The sequence below is a fragment of the Anomaloglossus baeobatrachus genome, chromosome 2 (genome assembly GCF_048569485.1).
Source record: "Anomaloglossus baeobatrachus isolate aAnoBae1 chromosome 2, aAnoBae1.hap1, whole genome shotgun sequence".
NCBI classification, from domain to species: domain Eukaryota; kingdom Metazoa; phylum Chordata; class Amphibia; order Anura; family Aromobatidae; genus Anomaloglossus; species Anomaloglossus baeobatrachus.
The window spans coordinates 165,871,008-165,890,814 of record NC_134354.1 but is presented as its reverse complement, the minus strand read 5'-3'; the positions used below and the strand labels follow the sequence as shown (position 1 = coordinate 165,890,814).

The 19,807-nt window shown below is 39.3% G+C and overlaps 1 protein-coding gene across 4 annotated transcripts in view; it reads left to right on the top strand.

Moving 5' to 3' along the window:
* Positions 1 to 19,807, top strand: part of NLGN4X (neuroligin 4 X-linked) — a 574,976-nt gene that overhangs the window by 117,313 nt on the left and 437,856 nt on the right. Inside the window, exon 2 of one of the 4 annotated variants that reach the window (XM_075335478.1) lies at positions 1,940 to 2,067. The exons of the other annotated variants lie outside the window; for them this stretch is intronic. The gene's annotated coding sequence lies outside the window, so the exon portion shown is untranslated. The remainder of the gene's footprint in view (positions 1 to 1,939; positions 2,068 to 19,807) is intronic. 4 annotated transcript variants of the gene reach the window in all.

Sequence of the window (19,807 nt, the reverse complement as noted above, 5' to 3'; positions counted from 1 at the left end):
TATGCACATGCCTGACCAAAGCATGTTCATCTCTGGTACACAGAACTCGTCTCCTTCCTGAGCAGTATGATAGCTGCACATTCCCATTTTGTTTGTACTTGCATATTGTTGTTTGTACAGATTAATGAGGCACCTTCAGTAATCTGGAAATTGTACCCAAGGAGGAACCAGACTTGTGAAAGTCCACAATTCTCTTCCTGAGATCTTGACTAATTTCTTTTGACTTTCCCATGATTCTACACAAAGAAGCAGTGTGTTTCTCAGATGTGCTTTAAAATACATCCACAGGTGTGCCTATAATTATCTCAGATGTTGCCAATAATCCTATCAGAAACGTCCAAGAAATGACATTATGATATGGGCTGTCCTATATTGTTTAAAGGCATAGTAAACTTAGTGTATGTAAACTTTTGACTTTCCAAAAAGTAATAACAATGCCTTAAAACATCTCTCTTAATCATTATTCTGGCATTTGGCAAATATAAATAATTTTGGTTAATAAATTGACCTAAAACGTGAAAGGGTTATTCTGATTTCTTGTCAGATAGTGAGAAAAATATGCATATGCATCTTTTTAGATAGTGTTTGTAAACCTCCGGTTTCAACTATATATTCTTTCTTTAGTCTACATTCTGTGCACTTCTGACTGGGGTGCTTTGGATCTGTTTGCTGCTACATTGTGATTAACATTAGCAAATATGTTTGTTTTAATTATCTAATAGGTGTAGGTCTATATCTACATATTTCCCAGCATATTTTTAAGATATTTTGCTTTATTTTATAGAGTTGTAAGCTGTAAAAAGAAAATAATGCACTCAGTTTAGCTGCAAAAATTATTGTGGAATAAATGAGAAATGTGGGAGGGGGCATCCATTATAATTTGTATGTTTTCTATTTATATAAGTTTTCTAATTTGACTATCAATAAACAATTATCACTTTACAACTCTGTTGTGAAAGATTTGAAGCTACCTCTTTTTTTGGAAATATTGATTTTTACAGCAGTCTTTTCTTCACGATAGTTTCCTTTCTCACGTTAAAGGAATGTCTGGTATGCTTCACCATCTGCACAATTTTATGGAATACCACTGTGAAGAATACAGGCTATATAACAATAGCCCATCTCAGCTCGATAAAATAGTTTTCTTTCAAACAGCTACTTTACTTATTCACTGTGCCAACAATTATTTTTTTCTTATATGTATAAATCAGAAAAAATATATTGTATAATGTTGCTATTTTATAAATATGAATAAGATCTAATTTTATCCAATTTTAAATTAAGTAAATTAACTCTAAGTTTTAGAGATAGATAATTTAAAATGTATAATTTGTTTTCATTTCAACATCTTAACTAATCAATTTTACAATCTTTGTAACTTTCTCCCTTCATTGTTTGTCTTATAGTTCAATAAATTATGTAATTATTTAGTCTATAGGTTTAAATTCTACTATATAGTAGTGTTACCAGTCCTATCTTATCATTTTATTTTTAAATTGCTATAATTTATTTAGGGATTTTGACATATTCTTAGTCCTAAAAGAGTGGCCACACAAGGGAAACAGTTGAGATGTAAAAACAGTAAATAGCACTATTGCTACTGTAGTAAGCTGCCCTCCATAGTGTACTTGCTTTATTTCTTTCTTAGGCCTCCTTCACATGTCAGTGATTCTGGTACATATGTTGCAGTTTATATATGTACCAGAATCATGGACATATGTAAACCCATTAAAATCAATGGGTCTGCGCACACATCAGTGATTTTTCACTGACCATGTTTCCATGTTTTCATTTTTCTCTGGCATCACTGATATCCCACGGACCACACAGTAATGTGATTCGTGTAACACATACCAGAAAAAAAAGTACATTTAAGAGAAAAAGCTTTTTAAACTCACCTGTCTCCAGCAATTCAGCCACTGATGTCTCCTGCTTTCAGGCCGGCTAATTATGCTCATGCATATTCACTGCACAGACAACTCGGAAGTAGCAGCAGTGGGGAGAAAGCAGCGGCCAGTCACAGCATCACGGGAGGCTTCAGCACCACAGACACAGTGGCATGGACAGGTGAGTGTAGAAGGCCCTGATCTCTGTGAACTATCATGGATAGCACACGGAGAACATGCATGTGCCCAAATCATGACAAACGGATAGCCATATGCATCTTTATCATGTCAGTTAAAAATGTGTGTTTTTCACTGACGTGTGAATGAGGCCTTAGGCTGTGTACACATAATCAGTGATGAGCGTGCGAGGTCTACAGCAAAGTGCGGGGTTACAGATAAGTGCTTCATAGTTTAAACACAATAACATAGTTGTGATAACTGTAATTGTTTAAATTTATTAGGGAATTGTGTGTCTGTTTGATTCTGTGAAAAAGGAAAAAAAAAAAGTTTGTCTTGTGATTTTATCAGTAGTATTAGTCACACCTGTTTCTAGAAGCTTCTAGCAGCTTCTGGAAGTCCTTGTAGAACTATATAAACCAGCCAGAGCAAGCAAGGTGCTGAGCGTGCAAGGTCTACAGCAAAGTGCGGGGTTACAGATAAGTGCTTCATAGTTTAAACACAATAACATAGTTTGACACAAGAACATAGTTTGAATTTATCCTTATACATTTCTCATTTTTTTCTTTTCATTGTTTTTCAACTTTACTGTCTATCCCCATTTACTAGCAGCTCCATGGACAATGCTACAAGGTGTGTATCTTGTCAGATGTATGCATGCCTTGAGCAGCCGTTCGAGGGTGAATATGTCTGCACTCGATGCAAGCATGTTGCGTATTTGGAAGCCAAAGTAACTGATCTAAATAAGCAGCTTGCAACACTCAGGGGCATTGCAAACCTGGAGAGGAGTTTAGAGCTCACTGAGCTTTCTCTGGCTGGGGCCAGTGATATGGAGGAGGGTGGTGGTGGGGAAGATCAGGACCCAGAGGTAGGTAGCTGGGTAACAGTTAGAAGAAGAGGTAGGGGTAAAAGTGTCAGGGAGCCTAGTCCTGACTTGGCACAACCTAATAAATATGCCTGTTTGGCTGATATTAGGAATGAAGGGCCAGGACTAGGGTCACTACAGCAGGACATTGCTCCTAGCAGCAAGGAGAACGACTGCTGTAGGAAGGAGGGAAATAGGAGTGCAGCAAATCCCAGACAGATGTTGGTGGTAGGGGACTCTATAATTAGGTGGGCAGACAGGGTCATCTGTCGCCGAGACCGTGAATGCTGAACAGTGTGTTGTCTGCTGGGTGCTCGGGTTCGGCATATTGTGGATCGGATAGACAGATTGCTGGGTGGGGCTGGGGAAAACCCAGCGGTCATGGTGCACATTGGCACTAATGACAAAGTTAGAGGCAGGTGGAAGGTCCTTAAAAATGATTACAGGGAACTAGGAGAGAAGCTGAAGTCCAAGACCTCCAAGGTGGTGTTTTCAGAAATACTACCGGTGCCACGAGCGTCACTAGAAAGACAGCGGGAGCTTAGGGAAATAAATACGTGGCTTAGAAATTGGTGCAGGAAGGAAGGGTTCGGGTTCATGGAGAACTGGGCCAACTTCTCAGTTGGCTACAGGCTCTACGGTAGGGACGGGCTGCACCTCAATGGGGAGGGTGCAGCTGTGCTGGGGAAGAAAATGGTCAGACGGATGGAGGAGCTTTTAAACTAGGATCTGGGGGGAGGGAGGGTAGTTAAGCAAATAAGGGGATAGATAGAGCAGATAGAGACAGTGAGATGGTAAAGGTCAATGAAGGATTAGGGGGGGATGGGACATGCAAGGAACGTAGGGAGGCTAGGAGTAATAAAGGTGTTAATAGTATTAAATGTCTACTGGCAAATGCAAGAAGTTTTGCAAACAAAATGAATGAATTAGAGACTCTTATGTCAACCATGAATTATGATGTGGTGGCCAAAAGCAGAAAACTGGCTGGATGAAAGCTATGATTGGGTGACAAACATACAGGGTTATACTACATTTATGAAGGACAGGAAAGACAAAAAAGGTGGTGTGGTGTGTATATTTATCAAATCTAACCTAAAACCTGTGTTGAATTATGACATTGGGGGGAACTGCAACAATGTGGAGTCAGTATGGGTAAATGTACATGGGGATGGGAATAATGGAAAAATGCTAATTGGAGTTTGCTATAAGCCTCCTAACATACCTGAACAAATAGAGGGTGAAATGCTGGAACAAATTGAAAAGGCAGCTAATAATAATAATAATCGGGTTCTTATTATGGGGAAATTCAACTATCCATACATTCAGTGGGACATAGAATCTTCTGGTTCTGCTAAAAGCTGTAAATTCTTATCTACCATTCAAAACAATTTCCTCTCTCAGATGGCAGATGAACCGACCAGGGGAAATAATTTGCTAGATCTGGTCCTGTCAAATAGACCGGATACCATTTCAGACCTACAGATCCGGGACCACTTGGGCACCAGCGATCATAATATGGTAAGCTTCAAAGTAATATTCAATAGAACATTTCAAAGGGGAAATGCAAAAACCTGGAATTTTAGGAAAGCTGATTTCAACAAATTAAGGGAAGAGCTTAAATGTGTAGATTGGGACAAAGTTATGGTAACTGGGGATACCGAACATAAATGGGGTAAGTTTAAGGATATACTGCTAGAGTCCTGTAAAAAGCTTATACCCTCTGGTAATAAAATTTCAAGGAATAAAGAGAAACCACTATGGATAAATAAGACTGTACAAAGTATAATAAAACACAAACAAAGGGTGTTTAAAATCTTAAAGGCTGAGAATACAGAAATAGCATTTCAGGAGTATAAAGATATCAATAGGAAATGCAAAAAAGAAATCAAACAAGCAAAACTAGCTACTGAAACAAAAATCGCCAATGACATTAAAATCCCAAAATCTTTTATAAATACATTAATGCCAAAAGGAAAACAAAGGATATTATTGGCCCCTTAAAATATAATAACAAGTTAGTTATAGAGGACAAACAAAAGACTGAGATATTAAATAGGCATTTCTCAGCTGTGTTCACCAATGAACTGACTGTACCAGGGATTATTCAACAAGAGAAAAATCAAAGGTCACCCCCCGATATAATTAATTTAACACAAGAAGAAGTACGCCTACATCTAAGTAAACTAAACATTGACAAATCCCCAGGGCCAGATGGCATTCATCCACGAATATTGAGGGAATTGAGCTCCATTATCGACAGACCGCTGTATCTCATCTTTTTAGACTCGCTTGTAACAGGGTTGGTGCCTCAGGATTGGAGGATTGCTGATGTGGTACTGATATTTAAGAATGGTAAGAGGGTAGATCCAGGCAATTACCGTCCAGTAAGTCTGACATCAGTAGTATGCAAAGTTTTTGAGGGCATTTTAAGGGATGACATGCAAAAATATATTGCAGAAAATAATATAATAACTGACAAACAGCATGGATTCATGAAAGATAAGTCGTGTCTAACCAACCTGTTGGTGTTCTATGAGGGGGTAAGTGCAAACCTGGATATTGGTAATGCAGCTCATGTAATTTATTTGGACTTTGCAAAGGCATTTGATACTGTACCACACAATAGCCTTATATTAAAGCTCCAGAAGCAAGGACTAGGGGAAACTATATGCAACTGGGTAAGGAATTGGCTAAAAGATAGGAAACAAAGATTAGTCATAAATGGTACATTCTCTAAATGAGCTGCAGTCAGCAGTGGGGTGCCGCAGGGATCTGTGCTAGGACCGATTCTTTTTAATCTCTTTATTAATGACCTTATGGATGAGATTGATAGTAAAGTGTCAGTCTTTGCTGATGACACCAAACTATGTAGGATATTAAAAACTGACCTTGATAGTACAATATTACAAAAAGATCTGGATAAGATGTCAGAATGGGCAGATACTTGGCAAATGAGATTTAATGTTGATAAATGTAAAGTAATGCACCTAGGACGGAGTAATCCTATAGCTGCGTATACATTAAATGGAAGTAAACTCAGGACTACAGAACAGGAGAAGGACTTGTGTATTCTCATTACAAATAAGCTGAGCAGCAGCACTCAATGTCAAGCAGCAGCTGCTAAAGCAAACTAGATTTTAGGGTGTATAAACAGAGAGATTAGATCCCGTGATCCCAACGTATTGTTACCTCTCTATAAATCACTTGTAAGGCCACATCTGGAATATGGAAACCAGTTTTGGGCTCCACATTTTAAAAAGGACATTCAGAAGTTAGAGGCAGTTCAAAGACGGGCAACTAGACTATTACAAGGAATGGAAGGCCTTCCATATGATGAGAGGTTGAAAAAGTTAGATATGTTTAGCTTAGAAAAAAGACGTCTCAGAGGAGATCTCATTTATATGTATAAATACATGTGTGGTCAATATAAAGGACTGGCACATGACTTATTTCTTCCAAAGACAATACTAAGGACCAGGAGGCACTCACTGCGAGTGGAAGAAAAGCGATTCCGACAGCTAAATAGGAAAGGGTTCTTTACAGTTAGAGCAGTCAGACTGTGGAATGCTCTACCACAAGCGGTAGTAATGGCAGATACTATAACAGCTTTTAAAAAAGGGCTGGATGATTTCCTCACTACACACAACATTGTTGGTTATAAATGACTTAATGACCAAATGTAGAACTGGTGGAGGAAGGTTGAACTAGATGGACCTAGGTTTTTTTTCCAACCTAAGTAACTATGTAACTATATGATTGGTGATATTTTGATGCTGTGTATTTTATTTTTGCATCAAACTGCATCTTACACTTGAGGAAAATGGATAAGATTTATAAAAATCCACAAAATGTCAATTTCTCTTGCGTTTACATTTAGTTTCATGTGCAGATTTTTGCCAAAGAAATTCATTAGATGTAGAAAATCCACAAGTAAAATACGCAGACAAAAAATGCATGTAATCCGCATGTGGAGGTATCAATAAAACTTTGCCAAAGCCCAATACAAGGAAGTATGAAAATCAAAAACAAAATGACAAAAAGACAATATCTGAAGTATCAAAAATATGATACAGACGCATGTTAAAAAAAATGCACTCAAAAATGCAAGAAACCTAATATGCATAATATGCACAAAAAATCTGTATAATCAAAAACTCACCAAAAGCTCATTGTGGGAATATAGCCTTACAATCCCACAGTATTTGCTAGCTATTTAATGAATTAGGTCAGTAGCTTACAGGCAATACAATAAAAAGTGGGAAGTTGCTTGTTTGGTGCATTTTTGTTATAGACTCATAGCTAACATCTGGATGAAGGAAAAACAAATATGTCCTTTTTCTAAAAATGCTATTTGTGAAACCACTGCATGAAAATGAATGAATAGCTATTATATGTAGTTCAGCATTTGTAATACTGCTAAAAAGTCCCTTTTGTTTGAAATTACATGCACCTGTTTGTATGAGCTGGGAACATTACACCTTCCAGAATTATTTTTTCCCATTTCCATACCCAAGACTGAGGATTATGTGTATTGAAAACTAAAATGTTCCTCCTTTCATTTCCTATTGTAAGCCTACAACTTCATGCTTGTTTTTAGTGCTGCCATTCAGAAGAAATAAAATGCCTACGTGATGCAGAACTGAACAAACAAATTACTAAAGCATTACTGATTCATTTGTCATTTATTACATTGCCAGAACACTTGCTTCTTTTTATAAATTGTATAACGTCATTCATTCTTCTGTCTCAAAAATGTTTTCACCCACATCCTTCTATACTATCTAAAAATAAAATAGAACACTATAATCAACATATACTAAATGATTTTATAAAGAAACTTAACTAATATAACAAAAGAGAAATTCAATGAAAGTTAGCTATCATGGAACACTAATTAGTAACAAATCATCGCCATGCCATAGTGTTTGTTTTTAAGTCGATTTCCATTATTCTTGAAGTCTCCTAAATTTGCATGAAAAAAGCTTTGATGCCACCACTGTTTCAAAGAGTTATCATTAATCAACTACTGAACGTCTTGTCCATTGGTAGATTTAGACTTACGAAAACATAAGTGCATTATTATTTCACCATGGTTCTTATGCTGCTACCTATTGTACAGCAGAAACATTGCAGAACATTTCCATGATTGAAATATGCATGGGCCCAAAAAAAACACTAACTATGGTATCAAAAGAAAAAATGACTCTCTAATGGGAAATCTAGTGAGAAGATCATGGGAGTCTGCAGTAGTTAAGGATGTAGTTCACTACTTTAACATTGATGGCCTATCCTTAGGAGAGGTCATTAATGTTTGATCGGCCAGGGTCCAACACCCGGTGCCTGCACTTATCAGCCACTTTTGGTCCTGTGATGATAGCACATGGCCAGAAATGCTCAGTTCCAGAAGTCCCCTATCAACTGATAGTGGCACTGGCTGGGTACTGCACATCCACCTACCATTTAAGTCACTAGGAGGTGGATGTGCAGTACCCAGCTGCAACTATTAGAAGACAGGGCATGCTTTGGATCTGAGCATTTTTAGCTGCCAGCTACTGCCGCTAGAACCAACAACAGCTAATCTTTAGGGTTCGGGGTGTCAGAATCCAGGCGATTAAACATTGATGATATATCCTATGACTATCAAAGTAAAGGTTGTTTGCAACCTATTTAAATAGGGGAAGATTATGGTTACAATGGGATCAGGGCTGTTCAGAAAGAATAAACTCCACAGGTGATACAAGAGGGACATTATTTCATGAGGGCATCGTCCTGGGTAACCTGATGAGGTCATATAATGAATACACACATGCATACTTTCTCCAGATACTGCTCTACACATAGTTGTAATTTTATTTGATAGACAGAGAAATATGGCATTATTAGTCAAGTGGCAGCTACCTATAGTGGGGAAAATAGGTATTTAATACACTGTTGATTTATCAAGTTTTCCCACTTGCAAAGAATGGAGAGGTCTGTAATTTTTGTCGTTGGTACACTTCAATTGTTTCAGATAGAATAAAAAAAAACTACAGAAAATTACATTGTATGATTTTTAAATAATCAATTTTCACTTTATTGCATGAAATAATATTTTAGAAAGAATGATTCTGAGAAAGGTCAGAAATCAGCCCAGAACTACACGGGAGCACCTAGTTAATAACCTGAAGAGAGCTGGACCATAGTCTCAAAGATTTCCATTAGTAACACACTATACCGTCATGGAATAAAATCCTGCAGGGCATGCTAGTTGCCCTTGCTCATGCTAGAACATCTCCAGGCCCATTTGAAGTTTGGCAATGACCATTTGCATGTTCCAAAACAGACGTATGAGAACGTCATATGATGAGACCAAAATAGAACTTTTTGGTATTAACTCGACTCACCATGTTTGGAGGAATGATGATGAATCCAATCCCAGAACACCATACCAACATACCAACTGTGCAGCATGGGAGTAGAAAAATCATATTTTGGGGATGCTTTTCTGCAAAGAGAATAGGATAACTGCACCATATTGAAGGTAGGATGGATGGGGTCATGTATCCCGAGATTTTAGCAAATAACTTCTATCACTAATTATGAGCATTTAAGATGGGTCGTGACTGGGTCTTTCACCATGACAATGACCAAAAACACATAGCCAGGGCAACTATGCAGTGGCTCCATAAGAAATATTTCAAAGTCCTGTAGTGGCCTAACCAGTCTCCAGACCTAAACACAATAAAAAAAATCTTTGAAGGGAGCTGAAACTCAATGTTGCCTAGCCACAACCCTGAAACCTGAAAGATTTGGAGAAGACCTATATGGAGGAGTGGGCCAAAATCCCTGTTGCAGTGTGTTTAAACTACAGGGGAATATCAATAAATTAGAATATCATCAAAAAGTTAATTTATTTCAGTAATTCAATACAAAAAGGGAAAAGTATATATTATATAGAGTCATTTCAAACAGAGTGATCTACTTCAAGTGTTCTTTGTGTTAATGTTGATGATTATGGCTTACAGACAATGAAAACCAAAAAGTCATTATCTCAGAAAATTAGAATATTATATAAGGCCAACTGAAAAAAATGATTTTAAACTCAGAAATGTTAGCTACTGAAAAATATTTACAGTAAATGCACTCAATTATTGGTCGGGGCTCCTTTTGCAATAATTACTGCATTAGTGCGGTGTGGCATGGAGGCATTCAGCCTGTGGCACTGCTGAAGTGTTATGGAAGCCCAGGTTGGTTTGCTAGCAACCTTCAGCTTGTTTCCATTGTTGGGTCTGGTGTCTCTCCTCTTCCTCTTGACAATACCCCATAGGTTCTCAACGGGGTGCAGGTCAGGCGAGTTTGCTGGCCAATCAAGCACAGTGATATTGTGGTTATTAAACCAGGTATTGGTACTTTTGGCAGTGTAAACAGGTGCCAATCTTGCTGGAAAATAAAATTTGCATCTCCAAAAAGCTTGTCGGCAGAGGGGAGCATGAAGTGCTCTAAAGTTTCCGGGTAGATGGCTGTGCTGACTTTGGTCTTGATAAAACGTCACAGTAGACATCAAGCAGCTTGGATTGTGGCCTCTCCACTCTTCCTCCAGACTCTGGGTCCTTGATTTCCAAATAAAAGGCAACATTTACTTTCATCTGAAAACAACACCTTGGACCAGTGAGCAACAGTCCAGTTCTTTTTCTCTTTGGCCCAGGTAAGACGCTTCTTGCATTGTCTATTGGTCACGAGTGGCTTCACACAAGTAATGCGACACTTGTAATCCATTTCCTGGATACATCTGTGTGTGGTGTCTCTTGAAGCAATTACTCCAGCAGCAGTCCATTCCTTGTTAATCTCCCCCAAATTTTTGAATATCCTTTTTTTAACAATCCCATCAAGGCCGCGGTTATCCCGATTCCTTGTTCACCCTTTTCTCCCACACTATTTCCTTCCACTCAACTTTCCAATAATATGCTTGGCTATAGGACTTTGTGAACAGCGAGCTTCAAGGAAATGACCTTTTGTGGCTTACCCTCCTATATGTCAATGAGTATGTCATTGACTGCCTTCTGTACATCTGTCAAATCAGCAATCTTCCGCATGATTGTGTAGCCTACTAAACCAAACTAAGGGACCATTTTAAATGCTTTGCAGGTATTTTGTGGTAATTATTCTAATTTTCTGAGATAATGACTTTTTGGTTTTCATTGGCTGTAAGACATAATCATCAATATTAACAGAAATAAACGCTTGAAGTAGATCACTCTGTTTGTAATGACTCTATATAATATGTGTTTCCCTTTTTGTATTGAATTTCTGAAATAAATTAAGTTTTTGAGGATCTTCTAATTTATTGAGATGCACCTGTATGTCAAAAAATACAGGAAATATCTGACCTTGAAATTGCAAATAAAGGTTCCTGTATCAAATATTAAGTTTTGTTTTACTATTTTATCAAATACTTATCTCATGCAATAAAATACAAATTAATTATTTAGGAATCATAAATTGTGGGGTTTTTTTGGAATTTTTTTAGTCTTTTTGTCCCAGTTGAAGTGTACCTTAGATAAAAATTGCAAACTCCTCCATTCTTTGTAGGTTGGAAAACTTGCAAAATTGTTAGTGTATCAAATACTCATTTTCCCCACTATATATTAATTTATATATTCAGTTGTATGATATTCATTTTGTGTATATCTACACTTCTTGGATACCCTGAAGGATCAAGAAAAAATTCATAGTAATCCACACAATTATTTTTCATCCAACCTGAAATATTTGACTCACAAATAGTACATATGACCCTTTCATGAAAATTGCACCCTAAACCTGATAAACAAATACAAATTACACAAAGGCATCTCTGTTTCTTCTCATGTATATGGCATCTGAATAAAGAATGCATCACAGTGAATAAAAATGTGCCCATAGGTATATAATTAACCATTGTGAACCATCCTATTAACAGTACATTAGTTAGCAATACATTAGTCTTCCCCCATTAAAAAAATTAAGTGGCATTAATTGAGGACAAGTGTGCAACCTACCTTCGCATTACACATATGCATTTGAAACCATCACTGTGTACCCCAATTAACAATAAATTAATTAGCCGTCACTGTGAGCCCCCACTTCCTAACATTAATTACTTGCTGCTTTGCATCTTACAACCATTAAAAATATAAAGGAATTAGCTACAATTGTATAATAGGAAAAAAGGAATATTTTAGCATAAAAAAACATTTCTAAGTTTGTCCTGAGAAAAAGAATATCAAGATAGGAAAAGATAAGGGCAGAGTCTGAAGTCAAAGTCTATACAGTGTATGGCATCTTAGAAATAGAATGGAGACAGATGAATACAGACATAGAATTGAAAGCTTTAGGGCAACATCAAAGAATTTGGAGAAAAATAGAAAGAAACAAAAATAGGAACAAAGGTAGATATATACATAATTAAGTTAGGACATATATGTCAAAAGGATACGGAAAGGTTCATATAATGGAAGATGAGCAGATCTGACAAAATTCACACTTTACAAATTGCAGTTTTTAATACAATTTGATTTGTATTGAATTAATTCTCCATTAATTGAATGTTCCCTAATAGGGATCACGTAACATGAAAAAAACGCTTTTTTTAATTTTTTAACCTTTCGTTGGCTCTCCAGTTCATTACAATGGCAGCTAAAGCTGGCTGCCACCTTGCTGAGTTTGAACAGATTGAACTATAAGAAATGTGTACTTTGGAGAGCATTTAAAAATGGTTATGGAAAGTAACCTTCTGTGATGCTTGTTACTACTTATGGATAGTATAAGCGAAAGGGTAGTCAGACAAGCCAGATCAGGAAACAGGAAGACCCGATAGGGCACAGGGAGTAAGTAAAAATGCAGTCAAGTCACAGGCTGAGGGTCAGAATTCCAGGAGAGTACATATTAGATTCAGGGAGCAGACAGAGACGTGGTCAGGTAATGGTCCGAGGTCAAAAGCCAAGAGGTAACGACAAGAACAGGGAGCGGGTAGAGAGGAGTCAAAGAAGAGTCCAGTGTCAAGAAACTTAGATCAGAACACAAGCACAAACACAAGCCAAGAGCACAACTGCAGAACCTGAGTGTACGACTGGCGTACGACTGTCGAGGTTCTGGGAGAGCATGCTCAGTAATGAAACAGAGCAATTACCAGGAAGGTGGAACACCTGAGTAAAAGCACCTCCCAGAACCTGCATGGAATATTGTGCTGTCAAACAACCTTTCAGCTAGAGCTCAAAGAAACACAGCAGAACATCTCGAAATGCAAGAAAACATGTCACTGCCAGCTTTGTAGTTCAAGAAGATGCGGCAGAGATGCTCTGTACAGAGGAATTGTGACACCTTCATTATAGCACTATCTATTGGTTGTATCAACTACATTAGTCAATGTCCATTCTATAAGAAATCTTGCCATATCACTTGGTATATATAGCAAAAGAGATTCTTTTCCAAAAGGAAAATAACTACTCATCAGTGCTGATTTGGATACAGGTTTGCTAGTTGAGTTGTCTTTGATGGAAGTAAAGGATATAAAGTATTTTATTGAGAAAAAAGTAGACTCTTTGAAAGAGAAGAAAGCTTGCTCTTTTATTCCACATATTTGTGGCAGCCACCCTATAGGTCCATGTTGGCACTAAGACAGGCCTTACCATTACTTATTATATATATCCAAACCAAAGGAAAAAATAAATAGTTTATTTCTTTTTTTAAAAAGATTTGCACAACGTTTTCCCAGAGAGAATTACCTGGCCTACAAATCTTCCTCCACAAGGTGTGTTTTTCAGAAGAAGGAACAATTTGATCACCTAGACAATTTATAATAGAGACATGCATGAATGGTATATTTAACAAACAAATTAGAATGCATTTTAGTATAACAAAGTATACAAAATTTGATTTTTTTTTCAAAACCAGGCTCCGTTCACTTAAATAAAAATACCAGACATCATATGGACAAGTCATTTTGTGGACAAGTCAATCTTTTTTTTCTTATCACATTCTTGTGAATACCTTGCTCATTATATTTAAAAGTTATAAAGATTTTGTCCTTCTATTGTATAGAAGATGCTTTACACTTGTAATCACCAGAAAATCAATTGTAGCTGACAATAGCCTACACTGAGTAGAAATTAAAATTTAGAGCATTACAATAAGCATTACACGTTTAGATTTGTCTTCCATCTAATTCACATATTCCTTTATACTTCTGGTGAGATAATGCAACATTTGCAGACAAAACTTGAATTTTAAAAGTTATGATTTTCATGGCAAACCTAATGTCTTATATCAGCTTGATGTTATGCACTTAACAAGATGATAACAACCATTACTTACATAAAAAGACAATAGTCGCAGACATGATGTCTCATTTAAATGCCACATTTTTATTAGAAGAGTATGTACAAATGATCTCAGCAGTACAGAGTACAGAAGAACAAGCAGGAATTACAGCTTATCTGTCCCAGTCATCAGAAAAGATCACTTAACAGTAAAGTTGCAGACAATGAGGTAAAAAAAGGTAATTTATTTAGCAGTTTAGATCATAGCTCAGAACATTACATTGAATGTGCCGGTCTACTATTAATAATGTCTCAGTTATTGTAAACATAAAAGAGTTTCCTTATAAAATGATGAAAAATCAGTAAAGGGAACCTAGATTGAAACTTAGGCTATGTGCGCACTTACCGGATTTTGCCGCGGATTTTCCGCGGATTTGCTGCATGTTTCGCTGCAGAAAATGTTCATTACATCTCTGCAGTGAATCACCAGCAAATCCTATGGAGAAAAAAAATCCTGTGCGCACTGGGCGGAATTTGACAGCTGCATGTTTTGCAGCGGGAATCCCGCAGCAAAAACAAGTGCATGTCAATTCTTTTCCGCACATCGCTGCGGGATTTCACTCCATTGACTCCAATGTTAATCATGAAATCCCGCAGGGAATAACGCAGGCAGCAAATTCTGTGCGGTTCACTGCGTTTTCCTGCGTTATTCCCTGCGGTATTTCGCGGTTTACCTCCGGTAATGTACATCGCTTGTCTGCGGTTTTGCAGGGAAGTGATGTCATTACAGGAAGAGGAAGCGGAGCAGAGAGTAAACACACACACACATCACAGACACAGATAGACATCACAGACACATAGAACAGAGACACAGGACACATAGAACACACATAGAAAGAAAACGAAAATATAGAAAACAAAGGGCTCCGCGGCATATTTACCTTCCAGCCGAGGTAAGCACACAGCGGCGGCCCGGTATTCTCAGGCTGGGGGGGGAGAGGGGCAGGGATAATGGCCCCTGCCTCACTCCCCCTCCCGCAGCCGAGAATATCAGCCGCAGCTGCCCCGGCACTGTCGCATGCATTATGCGGCAGCATCGGCGTGTCCTCGGCTCTTCTTGCTGCCGTGTAGCAATGGCAGCAAGGTAATACAAGGGGTTAATGATGGTGGGGGACCACCGCCATTAACTCCAGGCTTGATCATGGCAGCGTCTATGTGACAGCTGACATGATCAACCCGTAAGTAAAGTGAATAAAACACACACACAGAAAAATCCTTTATTTTAAATAAAACAAACAAGCCTCGTTCACCATTTTATTAACCCCTCCCGCACCAAAGCTCCGGCGTAATCCACCGCTCCGGCGTAATCCACAGGTCCTGCGCTGCTTACATCCAGCCGCAACTGTCACAGACACAGCGCTGAATGAAAGCAGCAGACAGCAGAGGTAATTACCGGTCATTTCCCACGGCCGGTAATGTGAACTCACTGCCGACCGTGGGAAATGCAGCGATCTGTCCTCTATCTATCTATCTATCTATCTATCCCTCTATCTGTCTGTCTATCTATCTATCCCCCTATCTATTCTTCTGTCTATCTACTATCTCAGAATTAAATGACTTTTTTTTTCTTCAATGTGCTTTATTGCATTGAATGCAATAAAGCACATCCCAACCCGCACGCGGCAAAACCGCGGCAATACCGCGAACAATACCGCGGTAAAACCGCAGCAAACTGCGGCAAACCGCATGCGGTTTTCGGGTGCGGTTTCCCGCATTTTTTTACCGCGGCTGCGGTAATCTTTGAGAGCATGCGGAATTTTCTCAAGAAAATTCCATTTCCCAGTGCGCACATAGCCTTAAAATGCCTGAGTCCTGGGAAGCAAGATCAGAGTCTGGCCCCAAGATTGTAGAAAGACAAGAAACTGTCATTTGTTCACCCATTTTGTTCACCCAAAAAAAAGAATCCCGGTAGCTCCAATGTAGTCCCTGGCATTCTCACAGCATCGACTGGTTGTGTTTTCAACCTATGGAGTCTTGTTCTGAGAATGATGCTTCACAGGTCATAGGTCTGCGATATCCAGAGACTGTGATGAGTGGTAATGATGTCATTAAGGGGTTCACATGCATTGGCCAAATAAATAAATATCTGTTTTTTCTAATATTCCTATAGCAGTAATGCAATACCAGAGTTTCCTTATTCATTGTTAGCATTTTAGTGTGCAGCTGTATGTGTTTTGTAGTTACAGTGCTGGCCAAAAGTATTGGCACCCCTGCAATTCTGTCAGATAATACTCAGTTTCTTCTTGAAAATTATTGCAATCACAAAGTCTTTGGTATTATTATCTTCATTTAATTTGTCTTCAATGAAAAAAAAATAAAAAAAAGTCATAAAGCCAAATTGGATATAATTCCACACCAAACATAAAAAAGGGGGTGGACAAAAGTATTGGCACTGTTTCAAAAATCATGTGATACTCCTCTAATTTGTGTAATTAACAGCACCTGTAACTTACCTGTGGCACCTAACAGGTGTTGGCAATAACTAAATCACACTTGCAGCCAGTTGACATGGATTAAAGTTGACTCAACCTCTGTCCTGTGTCCTTGTGTGTACCACATTGAGCATGGAGAAAAGAAAGAAGACCAAAGAACTGTCTGAGGACTTGAGAATCCAAATTGTGAGGAAGCATGAGCAATCTCAAGGCTACAAGTTGATCTCCAAAGACCTGAAAGTTCCTGTGTCTACGGTGCGCAGTGTTATTAAGAAGTTTAAAGCTCATGGCACTGTGGCTAACCTCCCTAGATGTGGAAGGAAAAGAAAAATTGACGAGAGATTTCAATGCAAGATTATGCGGATGGTGGATAAAGAACCTCGACTAACATCAAAATAAGTTCAAGCTGCCCTACAGTCCGAGGGTACAACAGTGGCAACCTGTACTATCCATCTGCATCTGAATGAAAAGGGACTGTATGGTAGGATACCCAGGAAGACCCCACTTCTTACCCCGAGACATAAAAAAGCCAGGCTGGAGGTTGCCAAAACTTATATGAGAAAGCCTAAAACGTTTTGGAAGAATGTTCTCTGGTCAGATGAGACAAAAGTAGAGCTTTTTGGGAAAAGCCATCAACATAGAGTTTATAGGAAAAAAAAAGAGACATTCAAAGAAAAGAACACAGTCCCTACAGTCAAACATGGCGGAGGTTCCCTGATGTCTTGGGGTTGCTTTGCTGTCTCTGGCACTGGACTGCTTGACCGTGTGCATGGCATTATGAAGTCTGAAGACTACCAACAAATTTTGCAACATAATGTAGGGCCCAGTGTGAGAAAGCTGGGTCTCCCTCAGAGGTCATGGGTCTTCCAGCAGGACAATGACCCAAAACACACTTCAAAAAGCACTAGAAAATGGTTTGAGAGAAAGCACTAGAGACTACTAAAGTGGCCAGCAATGAGTCCATACCTGAATCCCATAGAACACCTGTGGAGAGATCTCAAAATGGCAGTTTGGAGAAGTCACCCTTCAAATCTCAGGGACCTGGAGCAGGTTGCCAAAGAAGAATGGTCTAAAATTCCAGCAAAGCATTGTAAGAAACTCATTGATGGTTACCGAAAGCGGTTGTTGACAGTTGTTTTGGCTAAAGGTTGTGCAACCAAGTATTAGGCTAAGGGTGCCAATACTTTTGTCTGGCCCTTTTTTGGACTTTTGTGTGAAATAATCAATGATTTGATTTTGGTTTCATTCTCTTTTGTGTTTTTACATTGCAAGCAAAATAAATGAATATAATAATACCAAAGAATTTGTGATTGCAATCATTTTCAAGAAGAAACTGAGTATTATCTAACAGAATTGCAGGGGTGCCAATACTTTTGGCCAGCACTGTATATTGTGTTGTGTTTTCAGCTAGCACCTGTTCCCACCTGTTGGATGTGCGTGTCAGTCTTTTTGATATATTGGATGTCATAAACTTTATCGCTCATCACTAGAGATGAGCGAACCGGTCGCGGTTCGGCTCGAGGCGGTTCGCCGAACGGAGCTCCCGTTCGAGTTTGGTTCGTCGAACGTTCGACGAACCGAACTTGAACCAATAGGCTATAATGGGAGGCAATCACAAACACATAAAAATGCATTATAAATGTACACATACAGTAAATAAACATTGCCATAACACTTACCGGTCCCCGCGATCCCTCCTGCACTCTGTCTCCTGCCGCTATTCCATCCGATGATCGCTGAATCCTCCCGGTGACCGGCACTGCCAGCAGAGAAGCAGGACCTATCATGACGTCAAAATAGCCATGTGACCAGTCACGTGGCTATTATCTCATTGGCTACAGACTGGTCACATGACTATGATGCGTCATGTAGGACCTGCGAGTGCATCTCTCCGGTACACGGTGCACATTTGTGTATCGCCATGTACCGGCGATATGCTCTAGCACACGGTCGACTCCCCGTTCTGTTAAGGACCGGCTGACACAGCCGGTCATTAACGGAGATCACCGTTGCCATAGCAACGCAGTTAGCGGTGACGTCACCGCTAACCGCGGCTCCGGGAGCACCGTTGCTATGGTAACGCATCTGTCAACGTTACCGCTGTTACTGCTAGCAGCACTGATCACTCACGGAGTGAAGGCTGCACGCTGCTTCCCGATTGTAGTGAGGATTGTAGTGAGGATGAGGTGCCCCAGCTCATCAAGTGATGGGCTGGGGCACCTCATCCTCACTACAATCGTCACTACTACTACACTAGTGAGGATTGTAGTGAGGATGAGGTGCCCCAGCTCATCAAGTGATGGGCTGGGGCACCTCATCCTCACTACAATCGTCACTACTACTACACTAGTGAGGATTGTAGTGAGGATGAGGTGCCCCAGCTCATCAAGGTTTATTGGGGATTTATTGGGCTGACAGGGGGTAATAAAGATGGAGTCTCTAATGTGTCTGTGTATTTATTTCTATTAAAGTATTTTTTCTCTGTGTGGTGTCTTTTTTTTAACCCTTTATTGGAGATTCTTAATGGCCGGGTCAAACGTGCCTGACATTAAGAATCTCTGGCTTAATACTGCCTAGTAAAACAAAGCCAGTATTAACTCATGATTACCCAACAAGCCACCCGGCTCCAGGGCTGTTGGAAGAGTTGGATACAGCGCCAGATGATGGCGCTTCTATGAGAGCGCCATTTTCTGGGACGGCTGCGGACTGCAATTCGCAGCAGAGGCGCCCAGAAACCTCGGGCTAACCTGTGCTGCGGATTCCAATCCCCAGCTGCCTAGTTGTACCTGGCTGGACACAAAAATGGGGCGAAGCCCACGTCATTTGTTTTTTAATTATTTCATGAAATAAGTGAAATAATTAAAAAAAACGGGCTTCCCTATATTTTTGGTTCCCAGCCGGGTACAAATAGGCAACTGGGGGTTGGAGGCAGCCCGTGGCTGCCTGCTGTACCTGGCTAGCATACAAAAATATGGCGAAGCCCACTTCATTTTTTTGGTGGGCAAAAACTTCTGCTTACAGTCCTGGATGGAGTATGCTGAGCCTTGTAGTTCTGCAGCTGCTGTCTGCTCTTCTCCATACAGACAGACAGCAGCTGCAGAACTACAAGGC